Genomic DNA, 16,968 nt, shown 5'->3' on the forward strand with positions numbered 1-16,968 from the left:
ATATTCTAACCTTCGGTTCTAACACTAGTCTGCTAAAACTGTTTGAATTCTGTCTAGTTTTTTACTGTCTTGAATAATTGTAGAAGAGATAATTACAATCAATGATGACACTAAATTCTTAAAAACAATTAGCAAAATAATGGACATTTTGAAGATAGAGTTGACAAAATGCACATACTATATGATATACATCTAAAGAATACTAGAAAATAATACAGTATTAACCAACACTATGTCTAGATTTCTAAAGTATGTTGTTGATTTATCACATAAGGGTACAAACATTATTTTCTCCTATATAATAACCAGCAAATTGATTGATACACAACCTAATCTTTTATCCAGGTCAATTCCAATTCCAATATCTTCTCAAGAAAACCAAATAAAAGCACTTTATTGAAAATGATATGTAAATCAGATATAACTTCTACATGCAAAGTGCTTTCTGATGGTTACTTGTGTTAGCAGTGGAGTTTGTTAGTAGTGGGACTTAACTGACTCAGAATTTATTTGCTGCAGCTACTTGTGATAACGATATCTTCTGTTTAACACCATAACCTGCCTTAATAATGTTGAAAGCTAAACAGATTTTTAATTATGGGAGATTGTCATACTGATATTAAGCTAACTTGCAAATGATTGCCATTGTGATATTATGCTAACTTGCAAATTTTATATACTCTTATTAGAAAGGAAGTAATCAACAAAAAGGTTATACTACTGAACCTATAAGAATTTCACAAGGTACTGTAGTGTACTTGTGATGGATGATGTTTTCATCTTTTTATCCTACTGTCTTACAACCATACGTCTTCTCAAAATGAGGTCAACCCCTCCTTCAGCAGTGTGGAGAAATCACCTGACAAAGGAGTCCATCATCTGGGCAGTCATCAGAATGTTTGGAACATGGACATAATCCTTTCTCTTGGTGTCTTACATGTGCACTCACAGATGAGAAGACCATGTCTTTCCTTGAGCTTGTGTGCATTCTGCAACATGTCCCATGATGGCTTCCATGTTCATGACTTGGAAGAGACCAACCCTGCCTTAAATAGTGCTGCATGATAGACAACCTTGCACTGCTAGGTGTCAGAATTGTCATGATTTGGACCACCACCTTCCCTCATGATGGGGAAGCCAGTGTTCACATCCTCTTTCACATCTCTCCAGCTGTGCATTTCTCTTCCAGTTCATGAGTCATTAATCTGGCAGTCAGGGTCTTAGTTAAGATTTTATCACTCTATGCCACACAACTATATAGAAATGGCATATTATTAATTTGTACTGAGTCTTCCAACAAAAGCATTTCATACTCTGGGAGAGAAAATAAGGTCTGCTGTTAAATATCTATATAACTAAGGAGTCTAATGATAGTGAAATAAGGAATAGTATCTAATACCTTTGTAAGGCCCAATATATGATGCAGTCTGTGCACCTCCATTACTGGCTTGTATTATAATACAAAATAAACCATTTTAATAATACACACAATTTGCCTAACAAATCCATATTGACTAATATCATTGGTCTTTATTACTTTAGTAAGTAGATGAGAATTATTTTTTCTTCAAAGCCTTTTCTCAAAGTGGATGCTATGCAGATGGACTGGTAGCCTTTAACTAGGTGACTGTCACCATCACGTGAACTTGAAGAATTCCAACCTGTTTACATGAATGAAGGATGGAAGGATGTTGTAGTTTTCTTTGAAACAAACAAGGCAAAACAACTATAATGTGTCATTTAAATAATTTCCAAAAGTGATAAACTGTTTTGTTTAGTCAGATACATTTTTAATTCATAATTTGTACACATTACTATTTTGCATTAAATTAGGTTATATTCCATGATGTTTTAAATTCCATATTTTAAAATCAATAGCCTTTACATGCTATTATCTGTCTCCTCTTATAAATCTTACATTCAGCTTTACTGTATCATTATAGTGCATTTGTATTCATCCAAATTTAACAGCATTTTCCATTACTGTCCACATACTGCCTATATCATGGTCCTAAAGTGCAAAGGAGGAGAAGGGTTGATCTGAACTCCCTATAGTTCTACATTTAAATAAAAATGTATTAGATTTTCCTCTTTGAATTCCTTGCATATGCAGGGTTGAACTGTACTTAGTCTGTTGAATCTTTCATCTGTAACATTATTTCTATATTTCCCCAGTTTAATTTCATACATATTTAGAAATCTTACTATTTTGCAAAATAAGCTAATAATCTGTATTGTTCATATGCACTGGCATTACCGGTATTACCACAAACAATCTAGAATACCTATTATCATTTCTTAATATTTTCTTATTTTTTCATGTTGTTTATATTATTTTTATTCTTGTCATATGAGTCAGTTAATGTTATCTACCTTAATACACAATGTTTAAACACTGTAAACTATCATGCATGAGAATTTCCTCCATAGTGCTTTCAGTTTTTACATGAGACCACATTTCTCTTTCAACATTTTTTCAGCCCACTACTTGTTTCATGACTTACAATCTAAAATCAGTTTGTAAATATTTTCAAATGCATTACTGAGTCCTCATTATGTATTCATAACTTGTCTCTTAATTATACAGCAGGAAAATAAGTTGATAGTCTTAATATGAATCTATGACTTACAGACCTTTTTAATAATTTAATTCCTTGCACTAGACTAAGTTTCTAATTAATGTGTTATCAATCTTATTACATTTAGTATTAATGTTTTACTTTTAATATAATACATTATACATATTTTTTCAAAACAAATCAGGTTCATGCAATTTTTTTCACATTGAATTTGCAAATAATATGTGTGCTTGTTTGTTCCATTATTTGATTTATATATCAGTCCAAAAATTTATAAAACAGGAGTTGGTCATTTACTAAGTTAAATGCTATAGATCATATACTTGTAACTGACATCAAATAATACTGCTTCATCAGAAATATTGTTTAAATCATAAATGCTTGTAGATTTCTCCAATTAATTTTTAAGTGCTGGTAGGCTTAGTACTTGAATTAACAGTTCCTCGGAAAAAACTGTAACTTAATATATTTCCTTGTCATGTCAGCTTTATGTTTCCTCAGATTTTGTATTATTTTGTTACATAATGCTGTAAAAAACCACAGAACAAAAAGCAATTCTGAAAGTGCTTATCTACTATTGTTTTTATTTGATGTTTTTTATTAAATTCATTTTCATTTTGAATCCAGCTGTGGTGACTTTGCTTGTACTCCTCATGTTCAGATTGAAATTTAGGTAGATTAATTTTTCTTTCATTTTTAATTTCATGCAATATTACTATACTAAATATCTTTAATGAGGACTCAAGCAGAGTGATAACTCAATATATCTTTAGACAGTTTTCATCTGTTTTGTATACATTAGGATAAGTATCCTTTTTACACAAGTCTTGAAAACAAATTGCTTTATTTATCTTTGATGTGTACAGCCTAAAATTTTTACCCACTCAGGAATTACATGTTCAAGTACTGGCATAACACACTTCAGAAAAATACAGGACAACCAAAGACAATAAAACTTAAGAAAAGTAAAAACGGCACATTTATAAAGTCACCATCCAGCATTTCATGAGAAAATTGATTTTATTCAAGTTTTGTACCCTCACATTATGGAAGTAATTCTGAGATGAGAGCATATTTATATAATTCACCATCAAGCAATTCATGTGCAAACAGTATTTATGGAGGATTTTTGCTCTCCCATTAAGGAAGTAATGCTGAGATGAAAGCACATTTAGAAAATTCACAATTTAACAGTTCGTTTGCAAATATTAGTTATGTAGGGTTTGTACCCTCACAGAAAGGGCATAGTCCAGATATGACCCTAACATCATAGATATGCTGATTGTTCATTTACACAAAAGACAGATGCAATTAATACTTGTACAAAAGCAACTACAAGTAATTTTTCTATTTGCAAAAAATCATAATATCTAAATTCTTAAAGTGGGTTTCATGAATGTTGTGTCTCATGGACTAGGATGGATAAGCACTAGAGCGATGAACCAACAACTTGTGTGAATTATACAGAATGATTAACAGCAGAGTAACACCTTGTGTATGTTCATATGCTACTGAATAGTCACAGATCTTTTTATAAGAAGCGCATATGCAAATGCCCATCCCCTAGATTTTTCCCGATTCAAAGACACTATACCAAATGTTTCCTGGTTAGCCCCAACCACATACAAGTTACAGGACTAACACCACATATATCTGCAGCCCATGTAGTACTACTTACTGTACTGATTCCACTTTTCTTCTAACGTGTTGAGCAGCATACAAAGTTTAGTAATAACATTTCTGATAATTAAAAAAAAAAATAAAATGGAAAAAAAGCAATGTATCCTGTTATCAGACAGTGACCGTCTCAAATATGTACTAATGGGAGCACTGACAGCACCATTACTCATCATCAGGGTATTGTGACAATATTCTTACCTCATGGATAATAAGCAAAACATTTTATGGATCACTGTGTTTCAAGATGATGGATTGGAGGGCAGCTGGAGTACCTACTTATTAAGGTAAACAAACTCAGCAAACATTACTGAGCAGCTACACCCTACAAAGCTGTGCAGCACTACTACCAAGCTATGCAATGTTTCAGACACCAAGTGTGGGGCATGCAGTGCAGCACTCTGTACTATGGACACTTGTTCTGTTAAGGACAATACCAGCCTTTTGTAAATGGTGTGCCATTCCCACAATATGTGTTTAGGTATATGTGCCATGATAATGATAGGTTGGTATGATAAGCATTGTACCAGTGCCCAGAATCTGTATATGCCTGGCTCATAAACACCTCTAGCCATACAATATAAAAATGTTAGAGTAACTCTATTTTACCTGATTACTTTACACAATTTGACAATTTACATTTCTACTTAGAAAGTTCACATCCATCAAAAATAGTAAACTAGTAATCACACAAATTTCCTTCTATTTCTATACCATTACATTTGTTTTACTATGTAGTGGTCTTTCTAACTTTATGGAATTAAAAACAAGGAGATAAAGTAGCTTACATTACTGGATTCATCCATGTGTACTTATAAATGTTGTTGCACTCACATACAGAGAGACCTATTAATTGAACAGCTCTCTAGAAGTTCCTTCCTGTTCAGCTATCCTGCCACATACACATGACTTTGAAGCTAAATTCTTAATTTTTAACTTAATGCATTTTGCCATATAATAAATCTTAACATATCTAGCTGTAAAGCACAGTTTCCATTTTATATAAGAGAAATTATTTTAGACGTGTCAGTAGCGTGCAAAGCAGCAGAAAAGAATATGCAAAGCACCAGAAAATAAATTGTTACTGCAAATGGCAAGTCATTTGTTGATACAGGCTTTTGTCAGTGCCGGGGGCCACAGGTGACTGTACAATTGCATAAACACTGACTATATCAAATAATAGTACTGGGAATAATTAAATGACAGCTGTCTTTCTCCACAGGCTAGTAAAAAGGATACCGCATATAGTAAGCATTCTCTAAAATCACTGTATTTATTCAGCACCAGATAAAAGTTAAGACATTTTCATTTATAAGCAAACATATCCTATGAAATTCTAAGCTTAGAGGTATTTTCAACTCCTAAATAAAACACAAGATTGTTACTTTACTCGACATAAGCCTTTGGCAAGAAATTCTAAAACTGTATATAATTATTCAGACATCAAAACTCCAGATATCTAGAAAATGTACTCACATTTGAGATGAAAGGTGCTATTTGAAATAATCTGATATAGATGAAAATTGAAAAATTCAGAAGAGCAAGAAAAGTTATACAATGACAAAAGTTAAACAGCAATATTCAAGACAGCAGATAGAGAAAGAGAGTTACTGAAGTAGAACAAATGCAGATACATTTAAAAAAATATATCACAATGCCACACATTATGAGACTAATACAGAATATAATGTCAATATGCAGAAACTAATGAGGTAGAGACCAGACTAACATTGATTGCCTTGTCAATGCAAATCATGTATGAATTGCCTAAAGCTTAGAAGCATTGCAGGGCAAATACAGATTATACTGGTAAAATGCCCAAAACAGACCAGACACATTAAAAATTAAACAATTATCTGCAATGACAAAATAGTCAAAGACAAGTTGTGATAACTAAATCTAAACCAAAAAAATATGTATGTCATATACTCTTGATTTTAACATGAATATGATAAAAATCTAATTCTGTGACAAAACCATTAAGATAATCCTGCCTACAAGATCAGATGCATCAGAATATACTGAATATATATGTTTTATTTGTTAACCGTGTAAGCTCACAAACAAAAGTGTCCATTTTGGGGAGCACCATCTGTTCAAGTGACTTGCTCAGAGTAGCACACTAGACAAAAGCAGTTGAAGAAAATTAAAGCATGTATGTACCCTTGGACTACAGGAATCAGCTCAGAGCCTTAACTCCCTACAACCCCCGCCAGGCAAGTGTCTATAATTAGATACAGCAAAGCCTGGGCTTGAACCTATGATCATAAAGGAATATGGTCAATATTCTAGTCCATCATTAATAATACTGGGATATTTTCAAACAATTCTATACAATGAAAATGTAAAACTCCTTGGCCTGCAACTCTAATAGTCTTTTGTGCTCACTTATACAAGAAACAAAGCGCTATTTGTTTTTCCAAATCCAAATCGGAGCACAGGACACGTTTACAAAAAATGAACTAGGCTAGCAGGATTATTTGGAAATAATAGAGGACATGGCGTAAGTAAGTAAGTAAGTGGACAAAAATGCAACTACAGCAGCATCAATAATACCCGGATGGAAGTATGAGGCTGACATTGATACTAGGAAAATACATTCCTCCAAGCACAAGTATAACTCCTGCCTTTTTTGCAAACAAAAGCTAAAGCATACCAAAAGCATATTAGTTAGGTGTAACAAATGGTAAAGAACTTGAAAAGGAATCCAAAAATAAAAGGCACATACAGTATGCCAAGCAAACCTGATTGAATCAACAATACCTCTGTTGAGATATCAGAACTGCTAGAAGATATTTGGAGATATATTAACACTGGTTTCTGTACAATAGTCAATATCCTTGTCTGTTGTTTTGTTTTGACTTATGAATATTTTATATATCCATCCAGCGCCTTCCACCTCATACAAACATCTATGCCAGTGGCATCCTCCAGTCACATAAGCTAGGACAATAGAAGCTTTCTGTAGTGATTTAATCATTCATCACAAAATAATTAATATTCTTGACAATCAATATAGTTTCTATATGACACTAGCATGTCAGTTCTTCATGAAGATTGATCATGTGAAGACACTACTCAAAGCACAACTGAAATGCACATTAATGTGTACTACAGAGAAGTGGGTAATGGCAGCAACACAGTTCCAAATGCTTTGGAATTTATTTATTTATTTACATTTGTTTATCAGGTAGTGTCCAACTGGACTAGTAGCCCATTTTCAGCAGAGACCTGGGGAGAAAAGCACCAAAAACAATACAAGTAACAATACAGAAATTTCATTAGTAAGCTCTGAGTAATACTCAACATATGTTAGAAGTAAAACTAGCTAAAATATTACAAATAAGGAACAATGTAGAACATAAACTACAGATTCTTTGATGACTGAGTAAAATATTCAAGCTGTCATAGAGCATGCCACTAGACAAACAAATGAAATATATATTGTGTGGAATGTATGAGGAGAAATATTGCAATGCTGGAAGAATTGAACTCTATCAGAGAACAAACAATCATTATACCAATGAAGAAAATAGGTCGAAATGTATAAAGAAACAAAAATTGCAAGTAGAGGCACTAAAGGTCCATGGAAGCAAAACCTTACAAAAGAACAGCGAAAAAGACTTCATGGGCCACCAGGCTGTAGAAAAAATGTAGAATTTTTAATACAAAATGTAAGCGCTTTCAGGATACACCCTTCATAAGACATATACAAAAAAACAAACAAAAAAACTTTTTAAAAGTATTTAAAAATCAATAAGCCAATGAGCATTAAGATCTAGTAATCTAAGTCACAGGTCTACATGTCCTAAGAACAGGTTTTAAAGGTACCACTCCACTGAGTCCTGGACTTCTGTCAGCATCTAGCCTTACAATCCATTGTACCTCAAAGTATTCAGTCTGATTGACAATATCACCCCCTCTGGCATTCACCTTGACCAGTTGTAAAACCATGAGTATGTATCCCTGTCAGCACTGTAAAGCATGCCCTTTAATATCTAGAATTTTTGCATTATTTCAGTGAATGGAATGGGTCGAAACCTCACTGGCCAAAAAAACAGCAAAGGAAAACAATCAGCTACTGCTCCTTGTAACAAGTCAGAGTCTGAAAATAAGACATTTAGCAGGAGAAATTTAACATAAGAAACAGGAGAAATTTAACATAAGAAATTTAACAGGATATTCCAGCATACTGTTTTAATTCCCCTGATCCCCCCCTGTGTGCATGGCAATGCTGCTATATTCAATGTAATAGGCTGCATTGGTATACAAAGTGGCACCATAAACTAGACAGACAGTGCTCCTGGACTGTGATTTCTATATTCAGATTGAAGACTTCTCCTCTTGTATCTTAAGCACTAAACTATTGCAGTTCATCAGCTGCTGCCCTACTGTAAATTTTGCAATTAACATTTCTTGACTTTTCAGGCATCATGTGTACTACATACACAGGCTACCCAGTATTGCTCTCCTATTAATCTTGAGCAGAACTGCAATTCCATTAAACTGATTTATGCACTATTTGTGTGTACATTGTACATGGTTCTTGCCATCTCAAGACTTCATAGCTTTTTTTTTTTGATAAAGGCTCTGAATAGTGTTTTTTACATTCTGTTTCATGCTTATATACATAAAGAGTGCTTGTATATAATTTCTAAAAAGCACTGTGCAATGTTTGGGATGGATCACTACCCATCTTAGCTGGTTATTCCCAGTCTGAAGAACTGGCATAATGTCTTTATCTACTATGATTCACTGCATGTATTGCCCTCTGAGAAGTAGAGGTAAAGCTTAAGTCACTTATGGACTGATATCCTGTGCCTTGCAGCTCACCGTTCATATCTCAGTATTGTCTAAGTATGGAAAAAAATGATGCAGTAACAACGACAAATAGGATGGAAAACAAACAAATAAATATACATATGTTGAGGCTAAAGATCAACATTCCATCAACCTTTTTAAGATTAAATAACACATTCAGTACCTTAGTGGCTTTAGTAATGATATGGTTCACATCTTGCAGATCCTGTATATAATAAACAAGATAATCTAGCACAAATTCCAGGTTACACCTAGCAATTTCACTTATTTCTTTGCAGATTTTCTTCAAAATTGCACACACTTACTACTATAATTTTTTACATTGTAGGCAGACAAATCATCAATAATATAGCTGTGCACTGTTATTTTTTTCTTGCAAGAAAACAAATTTCACAGATTATGCACTTCATGTTATCTTGATTTAAAATGTATAACTATAAAATGATGACTGAAACTATAAAATGTATTGATGCACCTTGAAAAATATTATTTGCATTACCAAAGCTGGCCTTGAACATGCATCATAAGGCAGAAAATAAGAATACATTTTTAGCTGCCCGGATGCAATCCCAGTACTGTTCATGTGTTCATTTTTCTACTGTGAATGCAGTTTCTATCAAATTTGCAGTTTTTGTATTGACTGTTTTGCATTTGCCCTATCTTAAGTATATCCAGAAATCCAGTAAATATGCTACTTGGCCTTTAGTTGTACAGCAGGAAAATTTACATAAAGAGTAGTGATACATATGTAACTTTAAAAATCCATTTGTCAAAAGTTCATTCTCCAAGGGTGCATGTAATTCTAATTGCTATTATAACCAAAGTTTATTCAACACTACAGTTAACCAAAGCAATAATGTAGATTCAATATGCCATTGTCAGACACTATACAAAATGCCATCCTGGACATTACAGAGCTGGGCAGTGTATCTAATGCCCCTGCAGCATGCTTATCCAGACTGGCACCTGTAGGCATCTGGCCACTAAGCACTGAGCAGCATGATTTACTGCTCACTGCCCAAGATGTATCCAACAACTGGCCCAGGAAATCATGGGAGAGAAAGAGGGTGGGAAGGCCACCCAATGACCACCCAAAACAAGAGGTAGGGGGAATACTATTATCTTACCAAAATGAAACTGAGCCTCACCCAGCATTTAAATTGACACAGGTAAGACAAAAGTTTCTGCCTAGTAAAATACATTCCCCTAATACCTGAGCCTCAAAAATATGCATGACATTTACTGACATCATTAACGAAGTTTATTCAACATTACAATGATGGTTTTTGGTTTAAAACACTTTGTCACATGCCCATGACAATCAGAGGTGTATGCTTCTCTCACCAGGGACATATATACCCCTGGTTTCTCCCTTGAATCACTGTTTGTTGCATACCAAGTTGCCCTGCAACTCACTTTAAAAGTGACAAGCAGTTCCTCTGGGCTAGGTTATTTGGTTCCAAGTGCTTTAACTAAATAGTTTTGGCATTCTTGTCAACTATATGGGCTTTGATTTGTGTGTTGTGTCAGATCTTTCTTGTTCAGCTGGATTCGTTGTTTAGAAGACTTTTCTTGTGTGGCAGTGTCTCTAACAGGAGAACAGAAGTTTGATTGAATGAAGCCTTACTGTCTTGCTTGCCACATCATGGGACAGTTTCACAGTGTTGTGCTTTTGCAGTTGTGTTGTATGAGCAGGATCACCTTTAGGCTGTTTGTGCAGGTGGGGCCCTGGCTGAGGTCTGATATGCATGTGGCTGTGGCATTCCATTTTGGCTATGTGGTCTTTTTTTCTTTTGTGGGTTTTTCTTACCATGACCCCTCCACTTTTTCATTCTCTGGAGGTGTTTACTGGCTCCGTGGTCTTTTATGCTGGTTCCTCTTGGCTCTGTTCCTCATTATTGTGACTGGCAAAAGTGCAGTCGTGTAATTATACAAAAAAATAATGAAAAAAATAAGTATCTCAGTTTAATTAACCTTTTGGTTTGAAATGCCAACTAAAACTCTTCAGTCACATGCAAGGTTTTGTCCTACAATGTTCTGGGGGTGCTACTGCTGTAGCCGGCTGTGAATGGTTGCCACAACAGGAGGCAGGTACAGTCATCTGTATGCTGCTTTTACATCTCTGTGCATTAATTACATTCTCCCTTGACCCTCAGGCCCTCTTTTAACACACAATAAAATATAAATAAATAATAAATAAATAATAAGAAGAATGATAAGCTACACACAAACACATACACGTACACACGTGCATACACACACACACGCATGCACACACACACACATACACACACACACACACACACACACACACACATATATATATATATATATATATATATATATATATATATATATATATATGGGAAAGTCTTCTTTGACACTGCCTTGCCTATGGGTTGTGCTGCAGCCTGGACTAATTTGAAAAACGTCAGCGGGTGTTACAATGGTGCAGACAACAGAGATCCCCCCTGCCAAGCAATGGTGCACTCTCTAAATAACTTTTTCATTGTGGGTTCTCATCAAGGAAGGATTGGACAGCTCTACTAAGCTTTGCTAGGAACTAGGGGTCCCTTGGGTTGGAGAGAAGGTGATACACCAGACTAGGTCTCTCACTTTTTTTAGGTTTGCATGTTGGCATGTAAGCATCCTGGTTTCATTCAGCCCAGTAAAGCTTCCCAGGATCAGCAGTGTCATAGACAAATTTCTCATGGTAGGATGTGCTAGAGCAAAGGGGAGCCAGACAGCAATTGCCCATGCCAGTACTGGGGATGGACATCCTACTCTTATCCATCCTCATTTGTGGGAATGACTGTGATACAGAAGATGACTGAGCTGGAACAATTAGAGGAGATGTAGATACTGGAAATTACTAATACCTGCAGCAGCACATGTTTGCTTAGGAAGACTGGTTTAAAAACAGTAACATAAATGTATATATATGATTGAATGCTGCCATGGAATGACTATATTTAATATACAGCAATTACTATTAATAGGCAAGCCCTCCAATTTAGTACATAATAACAATGAAAACAGTGTGCATAGTAAGTTTTCTCCATTCTTCCTTACTCAGCATACAGTGGCATATGCTAATTCTTTAGTAGTAATGTAGTAAGTTTGTTATTACAAACAGTTCCACTATACCAATACGTTTAGAGAATGTCAGCAGTAGACGGTCTATTACTGATAATGATTATGATAACATAGTTATATTTATGAGGCAACCACAGGAAACTGAGGCACAAACATCACATTTAATGGCAGAATCTCACACACCACAACATATTAGTAACACATCAGGAAGTGATAGCACATAACAAAGTCAAGTATGTGACATTGCAGCCAAGCTTGTACAGACAGAAAACCTATGTATCACTACACCAGTGTCTCCAAACCCAGACAAACACTTTCAGGACGATGGCAGAAAGTCAGAGGTGACAATGTCTACAATGACACCCTTACAAAGATGTGCCATGCACAGGAATTTGACACAGCTACTCCAAGAAACACATAAAGCATTGACCCAGCAGAAAATGTGGCATGGCATTGGATTTCCAGGACAACATGAAAATGCCTCATACTAGGAATAGTGCCATAATCAAACTGATGTGAAGTATGGTGGCACCAATCGTCCATGGCTGACTCCAGTCATACAGTAGTTAGGGCTTACCAGACTCTAGTAGGAGACAGTCTTGGTACTGAAAGAGGACAAGGCACTGTCTGGACATATGAGGGCAGATCACATAAGACTACTTATCCTTCTCAAGAGAGTTCTGTAATTACTGGGGTGGGGGAAGCTTAGCTGATTTCTTGCAGACGATGTTGGCATTCATTTGCACATAGCAGAACCTCTCATTTGATGTCCTGGTCCTTATCCCATAGCACTGTCAAATCAATTTCTGCAGGAACACCTGCATCAAGTAGGTCATGACATCTGACAACTTATTATCCAGTTCTCATTATAGACCTTCTATAAAATCACATGCACAATCCCTGCCTTATCTTTAGTAGATGTGGATGAAACATTTGACCTTTTCTTATTGTCATTCAAGTGTGACATTTCTGTTACTCACAATTTTGACCTTCACACAAACATGTTATTGTTTAACTCAAAGGGAAAAAAAAAACAATGAACACTTAGGACACTTTTCCACTGCATGCATTTTGTTTGTGTAATATACTCAAAACTTTATGGAAATGTGAAAAGAAAGTTGTATGTCATAACATAAGACTAAATGTAATGAACAAAGCACAGCGACTGCCGCAGCTATGCAAAACATGCTTTAATGTAACACTTCACAATAAAATAATGAAAATGACTGGTAAGTATTTTCATGGTCATTCAATAGTGGATACCAATGAACCATTTAAAACAGAATTAACCACTCAAAAAGAAATTAAAAAAATGTCATAATTGACTGTAAAATACAAAGATATTCAATCAGAGCTATGATATGAAAGTCTACCTAAAAAGGTCCAGAGATTCCAAAATAAGATAAAAGTAATCTTGATGTAAAAACGAAGGTATTGATACCATAAAATACTATCATGTCTCTTACCTGTGGCATGACCTTATTGCATAAACATTCAATATGTAACAGTGAGCAAATAAATATGCAACAGCAATTTCAATCGACAAAAATAGAGTGCTTTAACATATTAATAATCTGAAAAACCTGTTCTACATTGCTGAACAGAAACAAAAACTTGCAAGTACTCATAATGCATATGATGTGTCAGTGTGTGTGTGTGTGTGGGGGGGGGGGGTGGCTGAGCTTTTAGTATGGATTTGAAAGTTACATGTTCATTAATGCCTGGAAATCTGTCAGTCCTCAATTCTAATGTCCACCCTTGTTCTTTAGTTTCAGGTATATTCTTAACATCCCCTCCTCTGGAACTAATGTGCATGAATTCTATGACACAAAAAGGTAAAAGCACGATCAGGGACAAAATCTCTCAGGTGTGGTGCTAAAACACTGCTCAGTTTAAAGTACTTAATATCACTGATGTGTTCAAGGACCCTGTATCTAAAACACCTATTAGTTTTGCCTATATAAAATGCAAAACAAATCTCACAAAAAGCATAATAAATAACATTTGGCATAGAAAGAAAAAAATAAAGAATGATGTAAAATTGGACAGTCAAAATTAAAATTGGAATAAATATATCTACAAGCTTTACATCTTCTACACAGAAAAGGACCATTACATTGTGAAAGCAGTAAGTTACTTCTCCCCTCATTATTCCTGTGACATAATTACTTAATTACAAAATCGTCAGTGAGTAGTTTTTACAGAATGAGGAGTTAGGTAAGTACCAAGTGTTTCTCTCAGTCCGGTATTGGTAAGTAATATACCCTGATGCTTTTTAACAATATCACATATATAACCAACGTCATTGGAGTAAGTAAGTGCAAATCTTAATACATTCTTGTTGCAACCTCCAGATGTCCTGTCTTGTCCCTGTGGAGAGACTTCTGAAAAGTATGGTAGAGTAGTGTCTGCCATTTCTGCTTTAACTTTGGCTATACAAACATCAGTCTCTGATGCTTGCTACCCCTAGACAAAAAAGTTTTGTTTTAACAATTCCATAGCCTTACTAGGTGAAATATCATTGTTGTATAATCTCATAATTCTGAGGAAATGACCCCTTAATATATTCCTTGAAACATGTCAGTCATTTGCTATCATTATTTTATCATGAAATTTTTTATTAAAGAGTGTTTTGCATAGCCATGGTGGTCTCTGTACTTTGTTACATTTGGTCTGTTTTTATTGTTACCACGAGCCTTACTCAACAATCAGCCTTTGAATATTTAATATGTCATAACATAAAACTGCAGAGGTTGTAATCATGAAATAATTTATGTGTTAGTATTCTTACAGGTAGCAATTACCTATAACTTAAACGTAGTAATAAATAAGTTTTCAAAGAAAAGTAATAATAAAAAAAAAATAACAGAGATTACAGTGAGTATCCTGCCATGTAAAGAAACACTGCTGCCACTTCAACCTCACCACTGCACAAATTATGATATTTTTTTATATGTGAGGACACATGTATTGCCTACAACAACTGAAATATATATAATAGTTAAAACTGAGGAAACATTGCATAATACAAGAAGTTTGATAACATTTTGATTCAGTTGCAAAGTATGAATTCATGTTAAACACTGAAAGTAACCGTTTTGGTTAAGTGTACTAATTCATCACATTCAGTACATGCTTACTTAGGCACACCACCTCAACATAATGTACTGTGGAAAAGAGTTAAAAATCTAATTCCTCCTTATATGATGCCTTATGACATCACTTAACAGGAGTCAGTGAGCTCTCAGGCTTAATTTTTACAAACAATAAAATAATTACCTGTTCTGGAAAAAAAAAAAAAAAAAAATATATATATATATATATATATATATATATATATGTGTGTGTGTGTGTGTGTGTGTGTGTGTGTGTCTGTGTGTGTCTGTGTGTCTGTGTGTATTTTTATTTCTGAGCAGTGAGAGTACACCGTGCGCCACACAGAGCAGCCCACAGATAGTACTTCAAGCATCAATTATACTTTATGTGTTTTTTGCAAGAAAGGAGACACTAAACTGAATGTCATAGTCTATAATTGTGGATTAGACACTGTGTCTTTACCTGAACAGCCATATGTCATGCATGAGCATGCCACATTTGGTCCTTTTATACTGCTACCAGCTGGTCATCATCACTGATATCTGTGGTGATACTGAAAGCAGTGACAGCCCAAGTCACTTCACCACAAAGTGGTGAAAGATCATATTATGTAGAATGCAACATGCATTACATGTAGGTGGGTCATTCTGAATGACACCCACAGGCTCATACTAATGGATACCCACAGACACATCTGATTCTGGACTTCAACATTTCAAACACCTTCTTCATGATAATACAGGGGTTAGCCAGCATTGTTCTAACTGTCTTTTGCAGCTCTGCTTGGCTCTCTCATTGGTGTCATGAACCATGTTCCCATGGCTCCAATGGATATCCAACATCACCTGAAATAAAACAGGAAAGAAAACAGTAAAAGCTGGAGACAAAATAAAGAAAAAAATGATTTAGTATATTTTACCATGAATAACTACTTAAGTAAAAAATAAAAAAAAAAAAGAAACAAAAATATTATTCCACAAACCAGCAAGATTGCTTCTGGGAATCCTACTATGCAGGAACAGATGGCACAATGAGTTAGTGTGCCAGACATGGGAATCATGTGCACTGGTAGGATGCTGGTAGAAACACTGATGATATGCCCCCATGCAACACACATACACACACATACACTATCTGACAATTGATGGAATGACATCCCTTACTGCTGCAGTGCTGCTCACCCCATGGATCAGATGGGACCTTAACTGCAACATGGATGCAGTCTATCATACTGCGTACCTCAGAGAAAATTAACATCCCATAAAAGGTACACACATACTGTGGGCTCAGCTTTGAGGCTTGAGATAACACCAAGAAATAGATGTACTGATCCACACATGCCGACAGTACATCCAGAAGTGGTTGAAGTATCCCCGAGGTAGAGGCTTGTGAGGTACTCATGTCCCCATTCTGTCTCTGGAAGGTCCCTGTGGCAAGTATAGTGAGGGCTATACATACCTTAGTATCCACAGGGATAGGAAGGTCAGTCATCCCCCCAATGCCTGTTTGGGTGTCTTATATACTCACTAAGATCCTTAAAATATCTCTGTCTACTCCATATCTATCAAGAATTTCCTGATCATCAAAATTATAGCAAGTTATTCTATGCCTATATCATTATCATACCAGGAAATAAGACTAACAGTAAGTGATTGCAAGTAGATAGAAAAGGCATAATTCCGTCTTTTGTAGTGAATAA

The 16,968-nt window shown here is 35.1% G+C and overlaps 1 protein-coding gene across 1 annotated transcript in view; it reads right to left on the reverse strand.

The window, feature by feature from the left end:
* LOC122796665 (cadherin-10-like) overlaps positions 1–16,968 on the reverse strand; it is a 2,154,436-nt gene that overhangs the window by 573,713 nt on the left and 1,563,755 nt on the right. The window lies entirely within an intron of this gene.

The sequence above is a fragment of the Protopterus annectens genome, chromosome 3.part0 (assembly GCF_019279795.1).
Source record: "Protopterus annectens isolate FY-2018-M chromosome 3.part0, PAN1.0, whole genome shotgun sequence".
Classification (NCBI taxonomy): Eukaryota; Metazoa; Chordata; order Ceratodontiformes; family Protopteridae; genus Protopterus; species Protopterus annectens.